The 21,264-nt window shown below is 43.8% G+C and overlaps 1 protein-coding gene and 1 long non-coding RNA gene across 19 annotated transcripts in view; one reads left to right on the top strand and one right to left on the bottom strand.

The window, feature by feature from the left end:
- The window catches only part of LOC138738815 (uncharacterized), a 92,745-nt gene that overhangs the window by 5,763 nt on the left and 65,718 nt on the right, over positions 1-21,264 (bottom strand). The window lies entirely within an intron of this gene.
- LOC138738811 (rho GTPase-activating protein 6-like) overlaps positions 15,518-21,264 on the top strand; it is a 564,699-nt gene continuing 558,952 nt past the window's right edge. For all 18 annotated transcript variants that reach the window (XM_069889781.1, XM_069889793.1, XM_069889790.1 and 15 more), the window contains exon 1: positions 15,518-15,843. The gene's annotated coding sequence lies outside the window, so the exon portion shown is untranslated. The remainder of the gene's footprint in view (positions 15,844-21,264) is intronic.

Genomic DNA, 21,264 nt, shown 5'->3' with positions numbered 1-21,264 from the left:
GCTTTCATCTTCAATAAAGTATTGGACCCTTGGTCAGCCAGCCAGCAGATGTACCTGTCCTATATATCGGAGTTTACCATGGATATTGAGCATATTGCTGGGAAGACCAATATGGTGGCTGATGCACTGTCCTGGCTAACATTCCAGATAATACAGACTCTATCCCAAGTGATTGATTACATGATCCTGACCCAGGCACAATAGATGGGCTTTGACATCCCTGCGTATATGATGGCAGTGATGAAACTAAAGCTGGAGGGTGTCCACATCAGCCCCGACGACCAGACCTTCCTTGCAACATTTTGACTGGCGAGCCTCGCCCCATCATCGCAGCAGCATGAAGATGACTGGTGTTTGATGGGGAACACAACCTGGCGCACTCGGCCATCAGAACTACCGTCAAGATGGTTAAAAGCAGTTGATCTGGCATGGCCTCTGCAAGCAGGTCAGCCAATGGGACAGAATTTGCACACATGTCAAGGTACACCCCTCCCCCCACCCCCCAGCCAGTTGAGCTGGCAGGACAGCAATTCAGCCATGTATACATAGACATTGTGGAAACCCTGTTGGTGTCACGAGGGGGAGGGGGTGGGGGTGGGGGGGGCACAGTGCCTGTTGACGATTGTGGACCTTCTCAAAAGGTGGCCAGAGGCAAGTCCTGGTGGAGGAAATGTCAACAGAGGCCTGTGCCAGAACCCTGATAAACATATGCATGGTCTGGTTTGGTATTCCAGAGCACCTGACATCAGAAAGGGGTGCACAGTTCACCTTAGGGCTTTGGGTGACATTAGCCAGCCTCTTGGGGACCCAACTCCAAAGGTTCCACAGGTTCCACAGGTACCTCAAAGTGGTGCTGATGGCCAGACTCAAAGGTCCAAACTGGGTCAACAAATTGCCGTGGGTTCTCCTGGGAAGACTTCATCTCCTCGGCAGCAAAGATGGTGTGCGAAGCACCCCTGGTCATTCCTGGGAAATTCCTACCCGCCACCAGCGGCAACCCTCAAACGTCTGAGGGAATGACTGGGCATGCTGGCCCCAGCACAGCCCTCATTGCACAGCCAGCCCAAGACGTTCATTCCTGGGGCTTGAGAAGTTGCAAATACATTTTTGTAAGATAAGGGGTGCACTGGGGGCTGCTAAAGTGGCCATGCGGGGGGCCCTAACGGGTGGTCAGGCATAACGGGACTATATGTGCTGGACATTGGCAGCAGAGTGGAAACATTTACTATTGACTGCCTCAAACCAACATATTTGGACACGAGCCCCCTGATCACCCCACCTCCTCCATGCCATAGAGTCAGAGGCAGGCTCCCAAATCAAGGACAGCGCCCAGATTACTGGTTCTGGGGGTGGGGGGGGGGGAAATCGTGTAGTGCCCTGCTACCCGGAGGGCATCCTGGCACACAAGATGGTGGCTGAACACGGCGATCCTGCAAGGGCCATGCTGACTAAATGACCTTTCTTCATGGGCTGCAGGCCACATGGTGGGAAACAGCGAGTACTGATGGGGACGCCAACCTAACAGCAGCCAGCAAGCCAGTGATGCATTTTCTGCCGGAAGTGGCAGGGCAACTAGGCCCAGTGGGACTATTATAAAGCAGGGCAAACCATCAATAAATCAGTATCAACTGTACTCACTTCATGTAAGTGTCTTGCTTCCACGCCCCTGCCGTAGCATGCACTACACAGTATTCATTTCAGAGGTTGATGTTTTGAGTATTTTGATGGGAAAAGAGACCACAGTTGATCAGTTGTCTTGGTTTCAGTAGTTTATTCTGGAACTGGAATTGCAAATGGGGACCCTACCCATTCTTCAGGTATCTTTGCAGACATATATATAGATAACATGTACAGACATTTCTGCAGAGTAGAAAGCGAGAACATCAAAATAACTTTCAGCTTTAGGGACTTCTGATAACTTTGGATCAGGTAAAACCCAAACAGCAATGAGGCAATGAAATGTATAAAATTAAACTACCAGCAAGAAGTCCAAAACAGTGAGCCAGTTTTAATAACAAAGATTTTTAATGGAGAGGGTCTCAAATGAAGGAGTTGTAATGGGATTCAGACACTCCAGGACCTAACTAGGCCCAGAACAAGACAAATATTAAGCCAGAATGTCAATCAGATCAAGGTTCTCCATAATAAATGGTTCCAAATTGAAGGCACTGTCATGCAGAAGGATTTTCTTTTATTTCTAAATAATTGTCAGAAAATAATTCTGATTTTTGTTTGCTGGTTTTGTGAAGTAAGGATGCTTTGAAATTTTTTTTTCCTGGACAGATGCAGAGACCAATCAACATAGCCAATGTCCTACAGAGAGTAATGAGATCACTGATTTATCTTGGTATAGACTGAAAAATAAATGTAGAACCAAGTCCTGAAAAGCTGTTTCACCATGAAGTACTATCAGGAATTTTTTTTTAAAAATTTTTTATTTTTCACACCATAAATCACATTAACCATGGTACACACTTTTTACTTTTCACACATATACAGTGCCATTTTCTCCCCCCCCTCCTCCCATCCCACCCTCCCTACCTCCCCCCTCCCGTCCATTTAAGGTATACATTCTAGGATACATTAAACCAGTCAGACAATGTTGTCATTCAATAAAAATACACCAGAAATTCTACTGAGTCCATTCTTTTCATTTCCTTTTCCTTCCGTTAACTTAGGTAATGACTGGCCCCGGTAGGTTTTCGCTATTGTATTTAATGTAAGGCTCCCAAATTTGTTCGAATATTTCAATATTATTTCTTAAACTATATGTTATTTTTTCCAATGGAATACATTTATTCATTTCTATATACCATTGTTGTATTTTCAAATTATCTTCCAATTTCCAGGTTGACATAATACATTTTTTTGCTACGGCTAGAGCTATCTTAACAAATCTTTTTTGTGCATCCTCCAAATCAATTCCAAATTCTTTGTTTTTTATGTTACTTAGGAGGAAGATCTCTGGATTCTTTGGTATATTGTTTTCTTTTATTTTATTTAATATCTGATTTAGATCTTCCCAAAATTTTTTTACTTTCTCACATGTCCAGATTGCATGAATTGTTGTTCCCATTTCTTTTTTACATCGAAAACATCTATCAGATACTGTTGGGTCCCATTTATTTAACTTTTGAGGTGTAATGTATAGCCTGTGTATCCAGTTATATTGTATCATACGTAACCTCGTATTTATTGTATTTCTCATCGTTCCGGAGCATAACTTCTCCCATGTTTCCTTTTTTATCTTTATATTTAAATCTTGTTCCCATTTTTGTTTAGTTTTACCATTTGTTTCCTCATTCTCCTTTTCTTGCAGTTTAATATACATATTTGTTATAAATCTTTTGATTAACATTGTATCTGTAATCACATATTCAAGGTTACTTCCCTCTGGCAAACTCAAGCTGCTTCCTAATTTATCCTTCAAGTAGGATCTCAATTGGTAATATGCCAGCGCTGTATCTTGAGTTATATTGTACTTATCTTTCATTTGTTCAAAGGATAAGAATCTATTTCATGAAAAACAATTTTCTATTCTTTTAATCCCTTTTTTTTCCCATTCTCTAAAGAAAAGGTTATCTATCGTAAAAGGGAGTAACTTGTTTTGCGTCAATATTAGTTTTGGTAATTGATAATTTGTTTTATTTCTTTCTACATGAATCTTCTTCCAAATATTGAGGAGATGATGTAATACTGGAGAACTTCTATGTTGTACCAATTTTTCATCCCATTTATATAATATGTGTTCACGTATCTTTTCCCCTATTTTATCTAATTCTAATCTCGTCCAATCTGGCTTTTCCCTTGTTTGATAAAAATCTGATAGGTATCTTAATTGTGCGGCTCTATAATAATTTTTAAAATTTGGCAGTTGTAAGCCTCCTTGTTTATACCATTCTGTTAATTTATCTAGTGCTATCCTCGGTTTCCCCCCTCTCCATAAAAATTTCCTTATTATTTTCTTTAACTCCTTGAAGAATTTCTCTGTCAGTTGTATTGGCAATGCCTGAAATAAGTATAATATCCTTGGAAAAATGTTCATTTTAATACAGTTTATCCTTCCTATTAGTGTTAGTGGTAAATCTTTCCAATGCTCTAAATCGTCCTGTAATTTTTTCATTAGTGGATAATAACTGAGTTTATATAGTTGGCCGAGATTTTTGTTTATTTGTACACCTAGGTATCTTATTGCTTGCATTTGCCATCTAAATGGTGATTCCTTCTTAAATTTTGAGAAATCCGCATTATTCATAGGCATTGCTTCACTTTTATTTACGTTTATCTTGCAACCCGACACTTCTCCATATTCCTTCAATTTCTTATATAATTCTTTTATTGATAGTTCTGGTTCTGTTAAGTACACTATAACATCATCCGCAAATAGACTGATTTTATATTCCTTGTCTTTTATTTTTATTCCTTTTATATTATTATCTGTTCTTATCAATTCTGCTAGTGGTTCTATAGCTAACGCAAACAATAAAGGTGATAGTGGGCATCCCTGCCGTGTTGACCTGCTTAAGTTAAATTGCTTTGATACATGTCCATTTACTGTCACTTTCGCTAACGGTCCCTTATATAATGCTTTAATCCAATTAATATACTTCTCCAGTAAACTGAATTTTTGCAATACTTTGAACAAATAAATCCATTCTACTCTGTCAAAGGCCTTCTCTGCGTCTAAAGCAACTGCTACTGTAGGTGCTTTATTCCCTTCTACTGCATGAATTAAGTTAATAAATTTACAAATATTGTCTGTTAGGCGTCTTTTTTTGATAAATCCAGTTTGGTCTAAATTTACCATTTTCGGTACATACTCTGCTAATCTGTTTGCTAATAGTTTAGCTATTATCTTATAATCTGTGTTAAGTAAAGATATTGGTCTATATGGCGCTGGTGAGAGTGGATCTTTCCCTTGCTTTAGTATTACTGTAATTATTGCTGTTTTACATGAATCTGGTAAGCTTTGTGTTTTATCAATCTGGTTGATTACTTCCAGGAGGGGCGGAATTAATAAGTCTTTAAATGTTTTGTAGAATTCTATTGGGAATCCATCCTCTCCTGGTGTCTTATTATTTGGTAATTTTTTAATTATCTCTTGTATTTCTACTATTCCAAATGGCTCTGTTAATTTATTTTGTTCCTCTATTTGTAGTTTTGGTAGTTCAATTTTAGTCAGAAATTCATCTATTTTCCCTTCTTTCCCTTCGTTTTCAGTTCGGTATAATTGTTCATAGAATTCTCTAAAGTTTTCCTTAATTTCTTTTGGATTATATGTAATTTGTTTGTCTTTTTTCCTTGATGCCAACACTATTTTCTTAGCTTGTTCTGTCTTAAGCTGCCATGCTAGGATTTTGTGTGTTTTTTCACCTAGTTCATAATATTTCTGTTTTGTCTTCATTATATTCTTCTCCACCTTATATGTTTGTAGTGTTTCATATTTTATTTTTTTATCCACCAATTCTCTTCTTTTAGTTGTATCTTCCTTCATTGCTAATTCTTTTTCTATATTTACTATTTCCCTTTCCAACTGCACTGTTTCCTGGTTATAGTCCTTCTTCATCTTGGTTACATAACTTATTATTTGCCCTCTAATGAATGCTTTCATTGCATCCCATAGTATAAACTTATCTTCCACTGATTCCGTATTTATTTCAAAATACATTTTTATTTGTTTTTCAATAAATTCTCTAAAATCCTGCCTTTTAAGTAACATGGGGTTTAATCTCCATCTATACATTCTTGGAGGGATGTCTTCTAACTTTACTGTCAATATTAAGGGTGAATGGTCCGATAGTATTCTAGCTTTATATTCTGTTTTTCTTACTCTATCTTGCATATGAGCTGATAACAAAAATAGGTCTATTCTTGAGTATGTTTTATGTCTAGCCGAGTAATATGAATATTCCTTTTCCTTTGGGTGTTGTTTCCTCCATATATCCAAAAGTTGCATTTCTTCCATTGATTTAATTATAAATTTGGTTACTTTGTTCTTTCTGTTAATTTTTTTCACAGTTTTGTCCATATTTGAATCCAAATTCAGGTTGAAGTCCCCTCCTATTAATATGTTCCCTTGCGTATCTGCTACCTTCAAAAAGTTATCTTGCATAAACTTTTGATCTTCTTCGTTAGGTGAATATACGTTGAGTAGATTCCAAAACTCCGAATATATCTGACATTTTATCATTACTACCTCCCTGCTGGATCTATTATTTCCTCTTCTATTTTAAATGGCACATTTTTACTAATTAATATAGCCACTCCTCTTGCTTTTGAATTATATGATGCTGCTGTTACATGCCCTACCCAATCTCTCTTTAATTTCTTGTGCTCCAATTCAGTTAAGTGTGTTTCTTGCACAAATGCTATATCAATTTTTTCTTTTTTCAGTAAATTTAGCAGTTTCTTCCTTTTAATTTGGTTATGTAAGGAAATTTTTTTTTTTAAGAACCACCTCATTATAAGATTCTCTTCAGCTGGTGGTGTTCACCTGAATTCAGCCTCGTGGAGCTTTATGCACAGAAGTGAGAATGCTATCTCTTGAGCAGAGACCCAAGAAGAAGGCAAGATAGATCAAGTTGCATGAGGCCTATTCTGTCTTTTTGAGAATTCAGATACTTTTAATAATCCAGCTTGGCATTGAGTGTATGACTTGGTCACAACCAGTAGAGTATCAAGATAGTAGGCAAAGAAAGTTAATTTCTGAATCGTCATTGACAAGGATCCCACTATCAAATCAGTATCAAAAATACTGGTAATTGCATGTGTCTGAAGTTCCTGACTGCGAAACCTAATTATGTGGCACCAGGTCTAACAGTCATTTGCCAACCATTTACAATTGACCTGGAGATGTCAAGCATTAAAGACATTTTTCCAAGAAACTCCTGTAAGAGCAGGCTAATAAACTCCCACTGTGTGGCTTTAATTTTTCTTCAAATGCTATCTGTTAAAATATTTCAAATGAGCAGAAATGCTGTTTGAATGCAAGCCAAAAACCAGTTGCTTTCCAGTTGTTGTGGGGAGTTAGTGAAGAAGGGAACATTGAACAAATCAATCGATGCTCTCAGAATTCAGGTGAGAGTCATTTGGCAGCAAGAGCTCTTAAGCTGGTACCTTTTTTTTTGATGCATTTAATCAGCGCTGATTTATGTCATTCAATCTGGGGAATTGTCATGTATCATAATGGATACCATGAACATTGAATGCCCCTGAACCTGGCCTGAAAATTGTAGCATATTTCTTGCTCGTTGGACACACACCAACTGATTTCTTCCAATCAGTCACTTCACTGTCTTGCTGAAGAAACTTGCATGGTAATGCATCTTCCATTTGCTCAACCATTTGCTCAACCAATGCTTTCTCCTTCTTCTTCCTTGAAACTGAAAATAGCTTGCTTCCACTTCAGTCCTCTGGGTTCTGACATGGCTGACATGGGACAGTATTCTACTGCGGATGGTTGGGGTTGGGGGGAATACGAGGGTTGGTAGAACCACTTTGGGAGGCGGTATATTCCTTCTGCCATTTGTGATCGAGCCTCTTGGTGACAAAGTGACTGGAGGTCCCCAGTGCTTCTTCCCTATTTTGATTGGTCATGGGTCAGGAGCTCTCATGATTTGGTAAGGATATTGCAATTTTTTTCCAAGGGAACTGGAAAGGTATGGAGGTGCCAATGATCAGGACAAGAAAAAGCTCCAGTGGGTTGTTAACTCAGCCTGCAACATCACAGGCACCAAACTTCACGCCATCGAGGACATCTACAAGATGCAGCGTCTTAAAAAAGCAGCTTCTATCCTCAAGGACCCCCATCACCCAGGCCATGCCCTCTTCACTCATTGGGTAAAAGGTACAGGAGCCTAAAGATGGGCACTCAATGGCACAAGGACAGCTTCTTACCCACTCACATCAGATTTCTGCCTTACTTTTTGCGTAGTAATTCTTTTTAAATTTATTGTTGTCCTAAGGTGGTTTTTATATGAATGTTTTCCTGCGGTGACGCTGCTGAAAAACCACAAATTTCATGACTTGTTCATGACAATAAATTCTGATTCTGAAATCATTGAAGAATTTTCTTTATTTTCCTGAAAATATTTGTTTTGATATAACTTGGAATGGAACATTTGTTTCAGAAGTGTGGTATTTGGCATGCAAATAGTACTTCCCATCCAATGCTTTGGTCTGAGTCTAATTAATATCTCAGTGCTGAGGTTATTGGCATGGGGAGCATGGTGACATGAGTTCACTTATCCTGCTGGTGGATTTGCAGGATTGTGTCCTGAGGTGCCTTTGTATGGGATTTGTATGTTTGAAGATCAGCACTCTCTGGTAGTTCAGGAACATCAGGCCAGTATGCTCTTGAATGTTGAATGCTCTTTTCTCTAGACAGCCGAAGGGTATGTTCTTGCATTGGAAGCCTTTGCTGAAAGGTGGTCCTCAAGCTGGCAAAATGTCTCAGGTCTTCCAGGATCTTGTTATGGTCCATGTTGAGAAGGTGATGTTGTGCAGTGGAATAGGTTGGCAGAATACCTTTGTTTCATAAATATTGAATGTGATGGGCATTATCTCATATGCTTCAACAGACAAGGAAACATTGACTTGGAACATGACCTCCCAACCTGTGCTTAAACTAACACCAGCTATGTATTGCACCTCAAAGGTTGATGCTAATGTGATCATGGTTCTGGAGTGTGGACTACTGAAGTTCAACAGTTTCTCATTTATCTGGCTGATTCCATTCCAGTGGGGAGTTCATTGGGGGTAATGTTATGAGCCCAGAGGACTCCAAAACCCAGAAGCAATAGAAATTCACCAAGATAATGGTTACTGAAGCAAAAGTTGCTTTTAATTTTCTTTAAACATAATCCCCCTTCTAATTGTAAGCGCACATGTATGTAATGTTTATATGTTCAGGAAAGTTCTTTGTTTCACAGTCCAATCATTTTACTTCTTACTTCTCCAAGTTTGCTGGTATCAAGCAATTCTTATTCTGTCTACAGAATTTAACATTTATGAATCTTCACCAGGCTCTGGTGCTTAAAGTTAAATGGTTACCACTCAGGAAGGTTCTTTTTGGTTTCAGAGAGATATTTCTTGCTCGTTGGACACACACAAACTTATTTCTTCCAATCAGTCACTTCAGTGTCTTGCTGAAGAAACTTGCCTTATAATGCATTTTCAAAATGATAACCTCCTCTTCCAGGTCACCACAGAGTTCCTCTTGTTTCCCTTATTTCAGGAGAAACACACTAGCCAGTCATTTCCTCTTGTAAGGACTACAAGGGTTTTGAACAAGCTGAATTCAGAACTCATAACCTTCAAAATGGGGTCTTTGAACAAGTCTACCAACTTGCCATTTTGCAGCCTCAACTGCTACTGTAGAACTGACCCCCATTCCCTCTCTCTCTCTCTCTCTCTCACAGAGAAGAATCCTATTTGTTTTTTCCTCTCTTTGCTTGTAAAAACCAAAAACCTCACCCAAGGCTCCAAACCCAAACTTTTAAATATCTTATCAGTACTTCTGAGCCTGGACTTTATTGCCCATACACAACAGATCAGCATTCTTCATTGCTTCTGCAAAGCCAACCGGACCCTCAATGTCTAGCTTCAGCAAAGCTCTTGCATTTTAAATGAGATGTCTTTTGTGAAGTGTTACTCTGTGAAGTGACCTACACTAAACCCCCACAATCTATCTCTTTTAAAGACATTGGTGTTCCTTATTCAATCTTAGAATAATAGATCATTGCAATTTTTTTGAAAATAATATTTTTATTTATATTAATTTGGTTGTAGATAATCCTCTTGTACATTGTTTTGGTTTACCCAGTGTTATTTATTGCTGATGTTGTAGGCATTATGATCAATTCAGTTTTGCCAAAATTTCACACAATTGTGCTGGTTTTATTGAGTTTCTGCTGATATTGTTGGTGTTATATTCAATACATTTTCATATCTTGGTTACTTACTTTGTACCTTTACTGAGATAATACATCTGCTAATACCACTTCTGGTTTTTTTTTTCAGTTTCTAGCAGTCTTCACCAAGTTTTCTGGTACATTTGCTCCAGGAGCCAGTGATCAGTTTCTCTTCTAAACATTCTTCAATGGAGGCAGGTATGACATTTCTGTTATTCACATGCAATACACAGGGTATGTTGTTCACTTTCTATGTTTCTGCCAATGTTAGTGCTATACTACCAATCAACCACAATCAGACAGAGAATCAGATTAATAGGCTTTAATCACCTTAAAGTGTCAGCACAGCTTGCATGTTGCTGGCCCAGTTCCAAGACAGGTACTGAGGGAGGGGTTTTGGCATGAGCCTTTATGGGGATATCTGGGAAGGAGGAGTCACAGGTTCAGGGGACAGGCCATCCCATCCAGTACATACATGACATCACACAACTATGAGATTCTTTTTCCTGCAGGGTGGGCATAAATTCTACTTATCGACAGAACAAAGAATTATACTCAAGAAAAGGTATGTGTACAAAAGAGAGAAATGTAAATGAAAAAAACTACAAATAAACTGACTGTGCTATTAAAAAAAATTCAATAATAAATAATGTGTAAATTAGGAGTCATTTAATGAGTCTGTTGTTTCAAAGTCCAATGGTGGAGGGGTAGCTGAACTTGGTGGTAAAAGTCTTGTGGCACCAATATCTCTTTCCTGATGGCATCAGTGAGAACAGATCATGTGGCTGGGTGGTGTGGATCCTTGATGATTGCTCCTGCTTGATGTGTTCTCAAATTCCCTGTTATCTTCCATGATAAGGATGTGGTTTTAATTTTATTATGTTGGTGTTTTCACTTTCTTTGTGTTTCACTTCCAATTAGAACAATGGTTCAGATTGTGATATAATCTGTGGCTTTATCAGAATATTGGGCATTTTTTATTGAGTTGGTGTAGTTGTCCACATCTGCTTTCTTTTAGTCTAGCTTTCATTTTTTTTGATTTTGTTTAAATTAATCAAACTTGTTTGTTTTTCTGAATTAACCTGGAGGCGTTTTCTGCATTTGCATCTTCCTGTTTGTAGCCTTCTATTTACATTTACATTTGATGCTAGAGTGAGTGCCAGATTACTGATTAAAGATTTCTGGACAGCTGGATATATTTGGCCTTAAATGGCTTGGACCACCATCTCCTTGAATCTATAATTTGTTAATAAATCATGTTTTTAAAAAATGAGCAGTCTCTCAGTTTTTTCGTGTTCAGTAACTCAACATTGACTCAAATGTAACAAAAAATGGCAGCACTTAAGGTTGTAGCTTCCATTTCAACTACTTACAACGGTGGAAATCCCAACCCATTATGTATTGTCTATGAGCATGAAATACTTGTGAAACTAAGAAATATGACTGAACATTCACACTAGTGGATCAGATTGGTCAGATGCTGAGAGGTTTTATCACACTGAAGTAGGGAACACAGACTGCAGCAAACCACGGAGTGGATCGATGGAGAGAGGCCATTGGAGATGCGTGGGAGGCTGGTGAAAGTGCTGCATGAGAAGGAAGAAGTGCTGAAAGAAGGCTGGCTGTTTCAGGGAGGTGGTCACCTACAATGAGAGTTAACCCCTTCAGACCTGGACGCCCGACAATCTTACTAGAAAATATAAGATCGCTGGAGACAAAAACGCATTACCTGAGGCTGCATCTGAACCACAATGAAATGCAGGGCTGCTGTGAACTGGTGATTACAGAAACATGGCTCCAGGACCCATTCCAGACTTATCAATCCAGCATGATGGCTTTATCTCCTTCAGGACAGACAATGACACAGCTGCTTCTGGCAAAATTCAAGGAGGGGGGGCTGTGTATTTACATCAGTGAGAACTGGTGTTGCCAAGACCTTCTGTTCAGCAGAGAGAGAGAGAGAGAGAGAGTATTTGATGGTGAAATACAGACCCTTCTTCCTGCCCAGGCCATGCCGATTGCCGCAACTTGCGTTCTTCTTTCGGCTAATGACGATAAAGCCATGAGGAAGCTTTACAGTACTGTGGTGTGACACTATTGGCGGGACATTGAGTGGGCTGATGATGTCTCGGGGTGGGACTTCCACATCTGGGGAGAGTTATGCATCTGGCAAGCTTAGGACCAGCAGGGGATGCCTGCACATGTAGATATTCACTATGGTAAAATAAAGCAAGCTACGAACGCTCCTCCAGGCTGAAGGTAGTTTTTATTATGAATGTGTTTGAACCGAACACGGCAGGCACCACCTGCGAAGCCCAGATGTCCCACCTTGATGCTGATGACTTCAACCACACCAACCTGGAAAGGTCTTACCATGACTTCAACAGGACGTCAATATCATCACCAAAGAGAACACCCTGGGTCAGGTATACATAGAAACATAGGTGCAGGATTAGGCCATTTGGCCCTTCAAGCCTACACTGCCATTCAATATAATCGTGGCTGATTCATACCCGGTTCCTGCCTTCTCCCTATACCCCTTGATCCCCTTAGCCACAAAGGCCAAATCTAACCTACTCTTAAATATTGACAAGGAACTGGCCTCAACTACTTCCTGTGGCTAAGAATTCCACAGATCTATCATCCTCTGAGAGAAGAAACATTTCTTCATCTCAGTCCTAAAAAACTTTCCCCTTATCCTTAAACTGTGACCCCTGGTTCTGGTTTTTCCCAGCATTGGAAACAACCTACCTGCGTTTAGTCTGTCTAATCCCTTAAGAATTTTTATGTTTCTATAAGATCCTCCCTCAATCTTCTAAATTCCAGAGAATACAAGCCTAGTCTATCTAACCTTTCTTCATATCCAAGTCCTGGTATCATTCTAGTGAGTCCTCTCTGCACCAACATCCCTGGTACATACAAGGCTGCCCCTCACCCCTACTTTAAATACTCAGGTCACATATCCATCCTGCTGACCCCAGCATATAGTCCTCTGGCAAAACAAACTAAACCACTTCGCAGGGAGATCAGTTTGTAACCAGAGGGGTGGGGGGGGGGGGGGGTCACAATAGTACTACAGGACTGGTTTGAGACTATGGATTGGAGCTGTTTCAGGGAGATGGGCACCTACAATGATCATGTATACACAGAGGAGTACACAAGCTCAGGGACTGGCTACATCAACAAATACATTGAGGATGTCAGCGAGATCAAAAGCTTTACAACCAAGGCTAACCAGAAAACATGGTTAGATGCAGAGGTCCGGGCACTTCTCAGAACTTGTATGCTGCCTTCAGGACAGGGGAAAGGATGGCACTGAGTCAGGGATGAACTCTCCCGTGCAATCTGGAAGGTAAAGTGTGGCTATGCACAGAAGATCCACAGACAACTATGCTGCACTGTTGACACAAGGTCCATGCAACAAGGGATCAAGAGCATAACAGATCACAAGACAACTTTCTGAGTCAAAGGTAATGATGCCTTCCTTCCAGGCAGACTGAACATCTCCGCATGGTTTGATGAGAACAGGCTGACACTAAAGAAAGCTCCATGTCTCCCTGCATAGCTGTGATTGAGGTGAGGAGAACCCACTTACGGACATCTTCAACACATTATTGTAGCAATCCATCATCCCCATGGGTTTCAAGTCAGCCACCATCATCCAGGTACCAAAGAGGGTGAAAGTAACAGGCCTCAATGACTACCACCTGTGGCACTGACCTCCACAATTATGAAATGCTTTGAGTGTCTGATGGAATGCATCAAAGCATACCACCCAGGGATACTGGACTGATTTTAATTCACCTGCAGATGAAACTATTTCACTGATGATGCTAGAGCCTTGTCCCTCCATCTGTCCTGATCTATCTGGAGAACGATGCCTCATACTCCAAGCTGCTGTTTATCGACATCAGCTCAGAATTTAATACGATCATTCCCCAGAGGCTGATGGATTAACTTTCCTCACTAGGAATCAACAACCCTCTCTGTAACTGGATTCTGGGCTTTCTAATGGGAAGACCACAGACTGTCCAAATCACCTGCAAAACATTGAGTACTGTCAAACTGACCACCTCAGGGCTGTGTGCTCATTTCGCTCCTATTTACGCAACTGACCCACGCCTACAACACCAGATCCAGCTCCAACGGAATCATCAAGTTTGCAGATGGCACAACAGTTGTTGGTCTCACCAGCAACAGTGATGATTTGCACTACAGAGAAGAGATGGAAAAATCTCATGAAATGGTGCAAGAATAACAACCTGAGTCTCATCGTGAACAAGACAAAAGAGGTGATTGTGGACTTCAGAAGGACAAGGGACAACCACCCACCTCGACACATTCATATCTTGGAAGTGGAGGGAGTGGAGTACACTAAGTTCATCAGAGTCCATTTAAGAGGTGACCTATCCTGGTAAAACATTATCTCTTCACTTGACAGGAAAGCATAACAGAGACTGCACTTACTGAGAAGACTGAGGTGGGCAAGGCTATCGGCCACCATCCTGACAATCTTCTACAGGAGATCTATTGAGAGTGTCCTGGCCAGTTTCATCACAGTGTGGTCCAGTTGCTGTGGAGCATTGGATCGGAGGTGAATCCACAGGACCATAAGAATGGCAGAGAGGATCACTGGGGTCTCCCAAACCCCCCCCCACCCATCAATGCAATCTACTGGGATTGTTGGACCCCTTTTACCCTGCACCTAGCATCTTTCAATATTTTGGAAAGAGATACAGGAGTATCAGAGCCAGAATCACCAGGGTGAGAAATAGCTTCTTCCCACGGGCAGTGAGAATGCTGAATGACTGAAATGAATTGCTCATATAGACAATCCGAGACTCTTCAATTTATCAAAAAAATTTATTTTTTTTCCTACACGTAGATACATTCTGCATATGTATCGTTTGTCTGGATGTATATCTGCATGTTTTTGAAACATTGAAATCTACTTGTACAATCGTATGATAATAAATTGACTCATCACAAAAACACCCATGAACCTTTTTGCACCAACTCACAATAATCTTATTTCATAGTCAGCTCAATACTTCAGTCAGCACCTGCCTCAGCCCCAGTTTCCTCCAACATTTTCCTCATTCACTGCCAATCTTTCTCCTGCTTTTTTCATCAGATTGTTTCTCATCAGTTTCTAGAAACTACTCTGAATCCATCACTTTTCTGGTGTGATCCCCACTCTGTAATAATAAGCTTTCCTGTAGATTTAATTGCTGATAACCTTCTCACATCCTCTATTACCAAGGCTACCACCCAAAATCCAACATAATAACTTTTATAACATAATGGAAATGTGTTATCTCCAAAGATTGTGGACAAAGGGTGTACTGTTCCCCGTAGCCAGTTTTTTGGTCTAACTACACTCTACCTCTTCTGTTTCATCAGTTTTGCTAAATGGACCAGCGCAGAGAATCACTATGACAGCTGATGCTCTCAGTTTTCTCATGAAACTCACATCCACTTTATCCCACAGCTGTCCTTAACCTTACCCACCCTGCAGAGCTATCTGGGTGTCAACCTGGGACAACATCAGCCCTCCCTTTTATTACCATGAAGATGATGTCACAGTTAGAAACCATGGTAACCCAGAAGCAAATTGCTTCACCACTAGCTGAGGTGCAGATGTTGAAAACTACCTGAAGAGGAAGGAGCAGTTTAGTTCCAAGCTCAGCCACCACCTTGAAAACAGTGGGAACCACATCCTTTGCTGATAAAACCCCGTTTCCAACACATTAGGAACTACAGAGCTCATCGCCATGTGCTTCCAGAAATCAGTGGGCAAAACCTGGCAGGAACTCCAGAGATCAAAGACCTGTTCACAGAGTTAAAATCTGGCAGAAAGGATCATCAGGGACTGGTCAAGTCAATGAGAGATTTGAAAGCAGCTTGAATCAGTGAAGGAGCATTGGAGAAGGTGAGTGTTAACAATGGTGAAAGGCCAAGAAAGAGAGGTTAACAAAGTAAGACAGTGAGGCATTGGGACAATGGGTCAGGAGTTTACAGCTATGAGAAAATAGGAGCTCTTAGTCCCAATTATTGATTATAGCAGGTTTTTTAACATCACAAGGAATTCACTGCTTCCACTCAGGGAGCTGTGGAGTCTGTACACAAGCACGGTTTTGATGGTAGAGTTCATTCTGTGCAGACAATGTTCCTCTTTCATTATGTCCTTTCAAAATAAAATGCACCTGTTCGCCCTCCTGCTATCTGGTAGGAGGCTTTGCTGCACTTGGGCCCATATGTCCAGATTGGGCAACAGGTTTTTCCCTTAAGCCATCATGCTGCTGAATTCCCAGAACGTTTGTAGAGAGGGTACTGTGGACTGTTACTGTTAATTCTTAGTGTTTTAATGTGTTTAACGTCTATTCTAACTTATATTTATGTAAATATGCTCCGTGGTCCTGGAGAAATGCTATCTCGTCTTTACTGTGTGAGCCTGGTATGAATAATAAATAAAGGTGACTTGAATTGACTTGAATGAATTGATGGGGGCCATGGGGATGTCCAGGAGGCTTCTCTTCTTAAATAACAAATAGAAGAAGCCTGTCAGTAAAATATAGATTGTATTTGGAAATTGTAACTCAGATAGGTAGCAAGAGCAAAGTACCTCGGTGTGCATATAATGACACAATCAGCTAGATCAGATGTACTCATCACCTTGTCCTCCCTTCTCATATTTACTCTTTCCACCCAGTTAATTATAGTTTAATTACTCCCATCCTTGCAATTCTGCTCATGGCCTTTTATTCATCACATTGTAGTGGCAGCTACACTGCTACTGAAAGAACACACAACCAGACAGGTTGAGCTCAGTGAGCAGAACTGATTTATTTCAGGCTGCTGGGCTGGACTTATACTCCCAGCCCGGACCTGGCTGAGAACCGCGCTGGAGGCGCTGAGACCACCCGGGCGTCACGTGGTCCCCCAGCACGGGCTTCTGAGCCCTATACTGAGAAGAAGGGGAAACCCCCAGTGGTGCCACTTTGGCCGGCTGCCCCGCCACGTGGATTAAAAACAGGGCTGGTTCGCCTGCCTAGTGGTGTGCCATCATACAGCGCCCCCCCCAGAACCGGCGCCAATGTCCTTTTTAGCTGGGCAGCCTCACTTCTTGGGCTGGGCCACAATCACTGGTTCAGTGGGGTCGAGGTGCGCTGGCTTCAGCCTGTCCACAGTAAACAGTTCCCACCTGCCGCCGATGTCCATCGTGAATGTAGACCCTGAATGCTGGACAACCTTGTATGGCCCCTCGTAAGGTCTCTGCAGAGGTGCCACAGGTGGGCCCCGCCAAATAAAAATGTTCTCTGCGGAAAGCAGCTCGCTGGGGATGCGAGATGGTCGTGTGCCATGTCTGGGTAGTGGTGGGGGTGCGAAGGAGTCCAAGTGGGCCCAGAGGTGGGGAAGCAGCTTGTGTGGCGACCGCTGGGGGTTATGAGGCGTGTTGATGAACTCACTAGGAAGTGCCAGCAGTGCGCCGTAGACCAACTCAGCTGATGATGCCTGCAGATCCTCCTTGGGCGTGGAGTGGATGCCCAGGAGCACCCAAGGCAGTTCGTCCACCCAGTCGGGACCGGTGAAGCAAGCCATAAGTACCGACTTAAGGTGGCGGTACTTGAATTGACTCGAGCAGATGCTCGACCAGCCCATTGGCCTGCGGGTGATAGGCTGTGGTGTGATGTAGCTCGATCCCCAATCTATTGGCGAGCTGTGCCCAGAGCGCAGAGGTGAACTGAGCGCCCCGATCATTGGTGAGGTGATTTGGAAGGCTGAACCAGCCGACCCAACTGCGCACAGCGCTCGGGAGCAGGAGTCCGTGGAGGCGTCTGGCATCGGGATTGCCTCAGGCCAATGAGTGCTACGGTTCACCACCATGAACAGGTAACGGTTGCCCCGGAAAATGGGTAAGGGCCCGACTATGTGCACATGAATGTGGCTGAACCGTTCCCGGATGTGCTTGAACTCTTGCACGGGCGCCCTGATGTGCCTGTGTACCTTGGACATTTGGCAATGGGTGCATGTTCTGGCCCAGCCTGCGATCTGCTTCCACAACCACTTGCCACCATCCAAACCGTGGACCTGATGGACGGGTGCAAAAGGTCGTGGATGTGATGGAAGATTTGACTGCGCCACTGCTGGGGAACCACTGGGTGCAGGGTGCCCATGGAGACATTGCACAGGACGATGCTTCCGCCGCTCAGAGTCAGGAAGTTTCAGAACCGCAGTTCTGAAGCGTCGCGTCTCCTCATCAGACTTCTGGTCCCGGGCGAGCTGGTTGAAGTCGAGACTGGGCGTCAGCACGCAGATGGCTGATCGTAAGAGTGCATTGGCAACCACGTTGTCCTTCCCTGCCTTGTGCTGAATGTCAGTGGTAAATTCCGACACGAAGGAGAGGTGACGTTGCTGGCGGGCCTACCAGGGGTCCTTCGCCATCGCGAGTGCCTGGGTGAGGGGTTTGTGGTCAGTGAAAATGATAAAAGTTCTTCCCTCCAAGGAATAGTGGAAATGCCGCACCGTCAAGTACATGCCCAGTAACTCACAGTCAAAAGCACTATACTTGTGCTCTGGTGGGCACAGAAGCCGGCTGAAGAATGCCAGCAGCTTCCATTGTCTGTTCACCTGCTGCTCCAGGACGGCGCCGACGGCTGTGGCAGAGGCATCGACGGAGAGCGCCATATGCAGGTCGGTGTGCAGGTGGGCGAGCATGGTAGCCTTCACGAGTGCATCCTTGGTGGCCTCGAATGCACTGCAGGCCTCTGGGGTCCAGGTGAGCATTTTGTGCTTGGCTGCGATGAGGGCGAATAGCGGCTGCATGATGTGTGCAGCTCCCAGGATGAATCTGTTGTAGAAGTTGACCATACCCGCGAATTCCTGCAGCCCCTTGAGATTGTCGGGACGTGGGAACTCCTTGATAGCGGTGACCTTCGTAGTGGCGGATGTGGCTCCCTCGGCCGTAATGGTATGGCCCAGGAACTGCATGGACTCTTTCCCAAATTGGCACTTGGCTGGGTTGATGGTGAGGCTGAAGTTGGCCAGCCTGGAGAAGAGGATGCACAGGTAGGCCTTGTGTTGCGCCAGATCCCTGCTGGTAATGAGGATGTCATCTAAGTAAATGAAGACGAAATCCAGGTCCCTGCTCATTGAGTCCATGAGGTGCTGGAGGTCTGAGCGGCGTTCTTGAGTCCAAACGGCATGCAAAGGAATTCGAACAAGCTGAAAGGGGTGATGATGGCCGTCTTGGGTATGTCCTCAGGGTGCACTGGGATTTGGTGATACCCGCGCACCAGGTCAACCTTGGAGAAAACTTTTGCACCATGCAGGTTGGCTGTAAAGTCCTGGATGTGAGGGATGGGGTAATGGTCAGGAACTTGCGTCGATAGTCTCCTCAGGGGTGTCAGCTGCTGGAGGCTTTCAGGACCAGGTGGAGCAGCGAGGCCCATGGACTGTCGGACCGCCGAGTGATCCCCAGCTCCAACAGATGCAAAAATTCCTCCTTCACCACCTGGAGCTTGTCAGGTGTGAGCCAGCATACCTTGGCATGAACCGGTGGGCCCTGGGTGGGGATGTGGTGGAACACCCCATGGCACGGCGAGGCAGCGGAGAACTGTGGCTTGAGGAGTGCTGGAAACTCGTCCAGGATTTGCTGGAACTCGTCTCTGGGCGTGCTGATCCTGGCCATCTGTGGCTGCTCTGTGCGAGAGGCGTCGAGGTGAACGGCCTGGAAAGTTCAGACATCCACCAGGCGCCTACCCCGAATGTCCACCAAAAGCCCGTGGATGAGGAGGAAGTCGGCACCCAGGATGGCGGTCGGAAGGGATGAGACGGTGAACCTGCACGAGAACTTTTGTCGGCCGTCCTGGAAGTAGACTGTCTTGTCTCTATACATCTGGATCTTTGTTGCGTTGGCTGCACGGAGGGGAGGTCCTCGAAGTCGGTTCCTAGACTCAATGGCTGTCGCTGGGATGACGCTGATCTTGGCCCCACTGTTGATGAGGGACTGCCAGCTGCTGACTGAGTCCCGCAGGTAGAGGAGGCTGTGTCCTTGGCCAGCCGCCGCAGCCATTAAGAGCGGCCGGCCTGGTCATTTCTCTGGAATGAGCAGGGCTGATGACACTTCCGAGCCTTGACTCCTCAGCGCTGGTGGTAGAAGCAGAGGCCTGAAGCAGATGCTGTGCCCCTAGTTATGCTCTTGGTGGCCCCTGCAGGGGCTGGATGCTCTACCGCAGCGCTAGGGGATGGCTTGGCATGGTCATGCCCGTGCCTCGTGACCTGCTGGACCACCAAGCCCTACGGGAATCGGTTGAGCCATAGCTCTTGGGCCTTCTGAGCAACCTTCCTCAGGTTGGTAAAGCTCTCTTGGGCCAGTAACGGCTGGATGTCTTTGGGCAGATGGTCGAGGAAAATGCACTTGAAGAGTGGGCAGTTGGTGTGATCACCCATGAGTGCGAGCATCTCGTCTATCAGCTTCATCGGGGACCTGTCCCCCAGGGCGTCGAGGTGCAGTATCCGAGTGGCACGCTGGTGCCTGGATAGTCCGAGGGATCTGGTGATGGACTCGTATTTGTCTTCAGCGGGTGGGTGCTGAACAAGGTGCAGCACACGTTTGGCGGTGGCCTGGTCCAGGGTGGCGACCACATGGTAGAATTTGGTCATGTCAGATGAAACTGAGCCTCCGCGTGGCTGAACCAGGTCTCTGGCTCCTGAACCCAGAATTCAGCCAGCTTCATGGTTATAGCACTGATCCCAGGTTTGCTCATGATGGGTTCAAAGACATTTGAACCAGTCGGGGTCACCAACTGTAGCGGCAGCTACACTGCTACTGAAAGAACACTCAACCAGACAGGTTGAGCTCAGTGAGCAGAACTGATTTATTGCAGGCTGCTGGGCTGGACTTATACTCCCAGCCTGGACCTGGCTAAGAACTGCGCTGGGGGGGCACTGACATCACCTGGGCATCACGTGGTCCCCCAGCGTTGGCTTTTGAGCCCTGTGCTGAGAAAAAGGGGAAACCCCCGACAGCACCATTTTGGTCGGCTGCCCCGCCGCGTGGATTACAAGCGGGTCTGGTTCACCTGCCTAGTGGTGTCCCGCCACGACATCATGTTTATGTATTTCCATTCCCTCAACTTCCTTGATATTGCAATACATGCCACTGCTCCCATTAGTGCTCTTTCCCACCTTGCAGGAGGGAAAGAGCACAGGACATCAGCAAGAATATCAGAAGTAGTCCTCTGGCATTTCTCAGTTTCTGAACATTAGGTTTTATGCCCATATTTAAGCCAAGGCTATATTGGTCCTAAATTGAGTGTTATTCAGCAAGACATTCTGCATTAAAGTGGTG

This window comes from Narcine bancroftii, chromosome 7 (genome assembly GCF_036971445.1).
Source record: "Narcine bancroftii isolate sNarBan1 chromosome 7, sNarBan1.hap1, whole genome shotgun sequence".
Lineage (NCBI taxonomy): Eukaryota > Metazoa > Chordata > Chondrichthyes > Torpediniformes > Narcinidae > Narcine > Narcine bancroftii.
The sequence above is the reverse complement of the archived record's forward strand: the minus strand, read 5'-3'. Positions and strand labels throughout refer to the sequence as shown.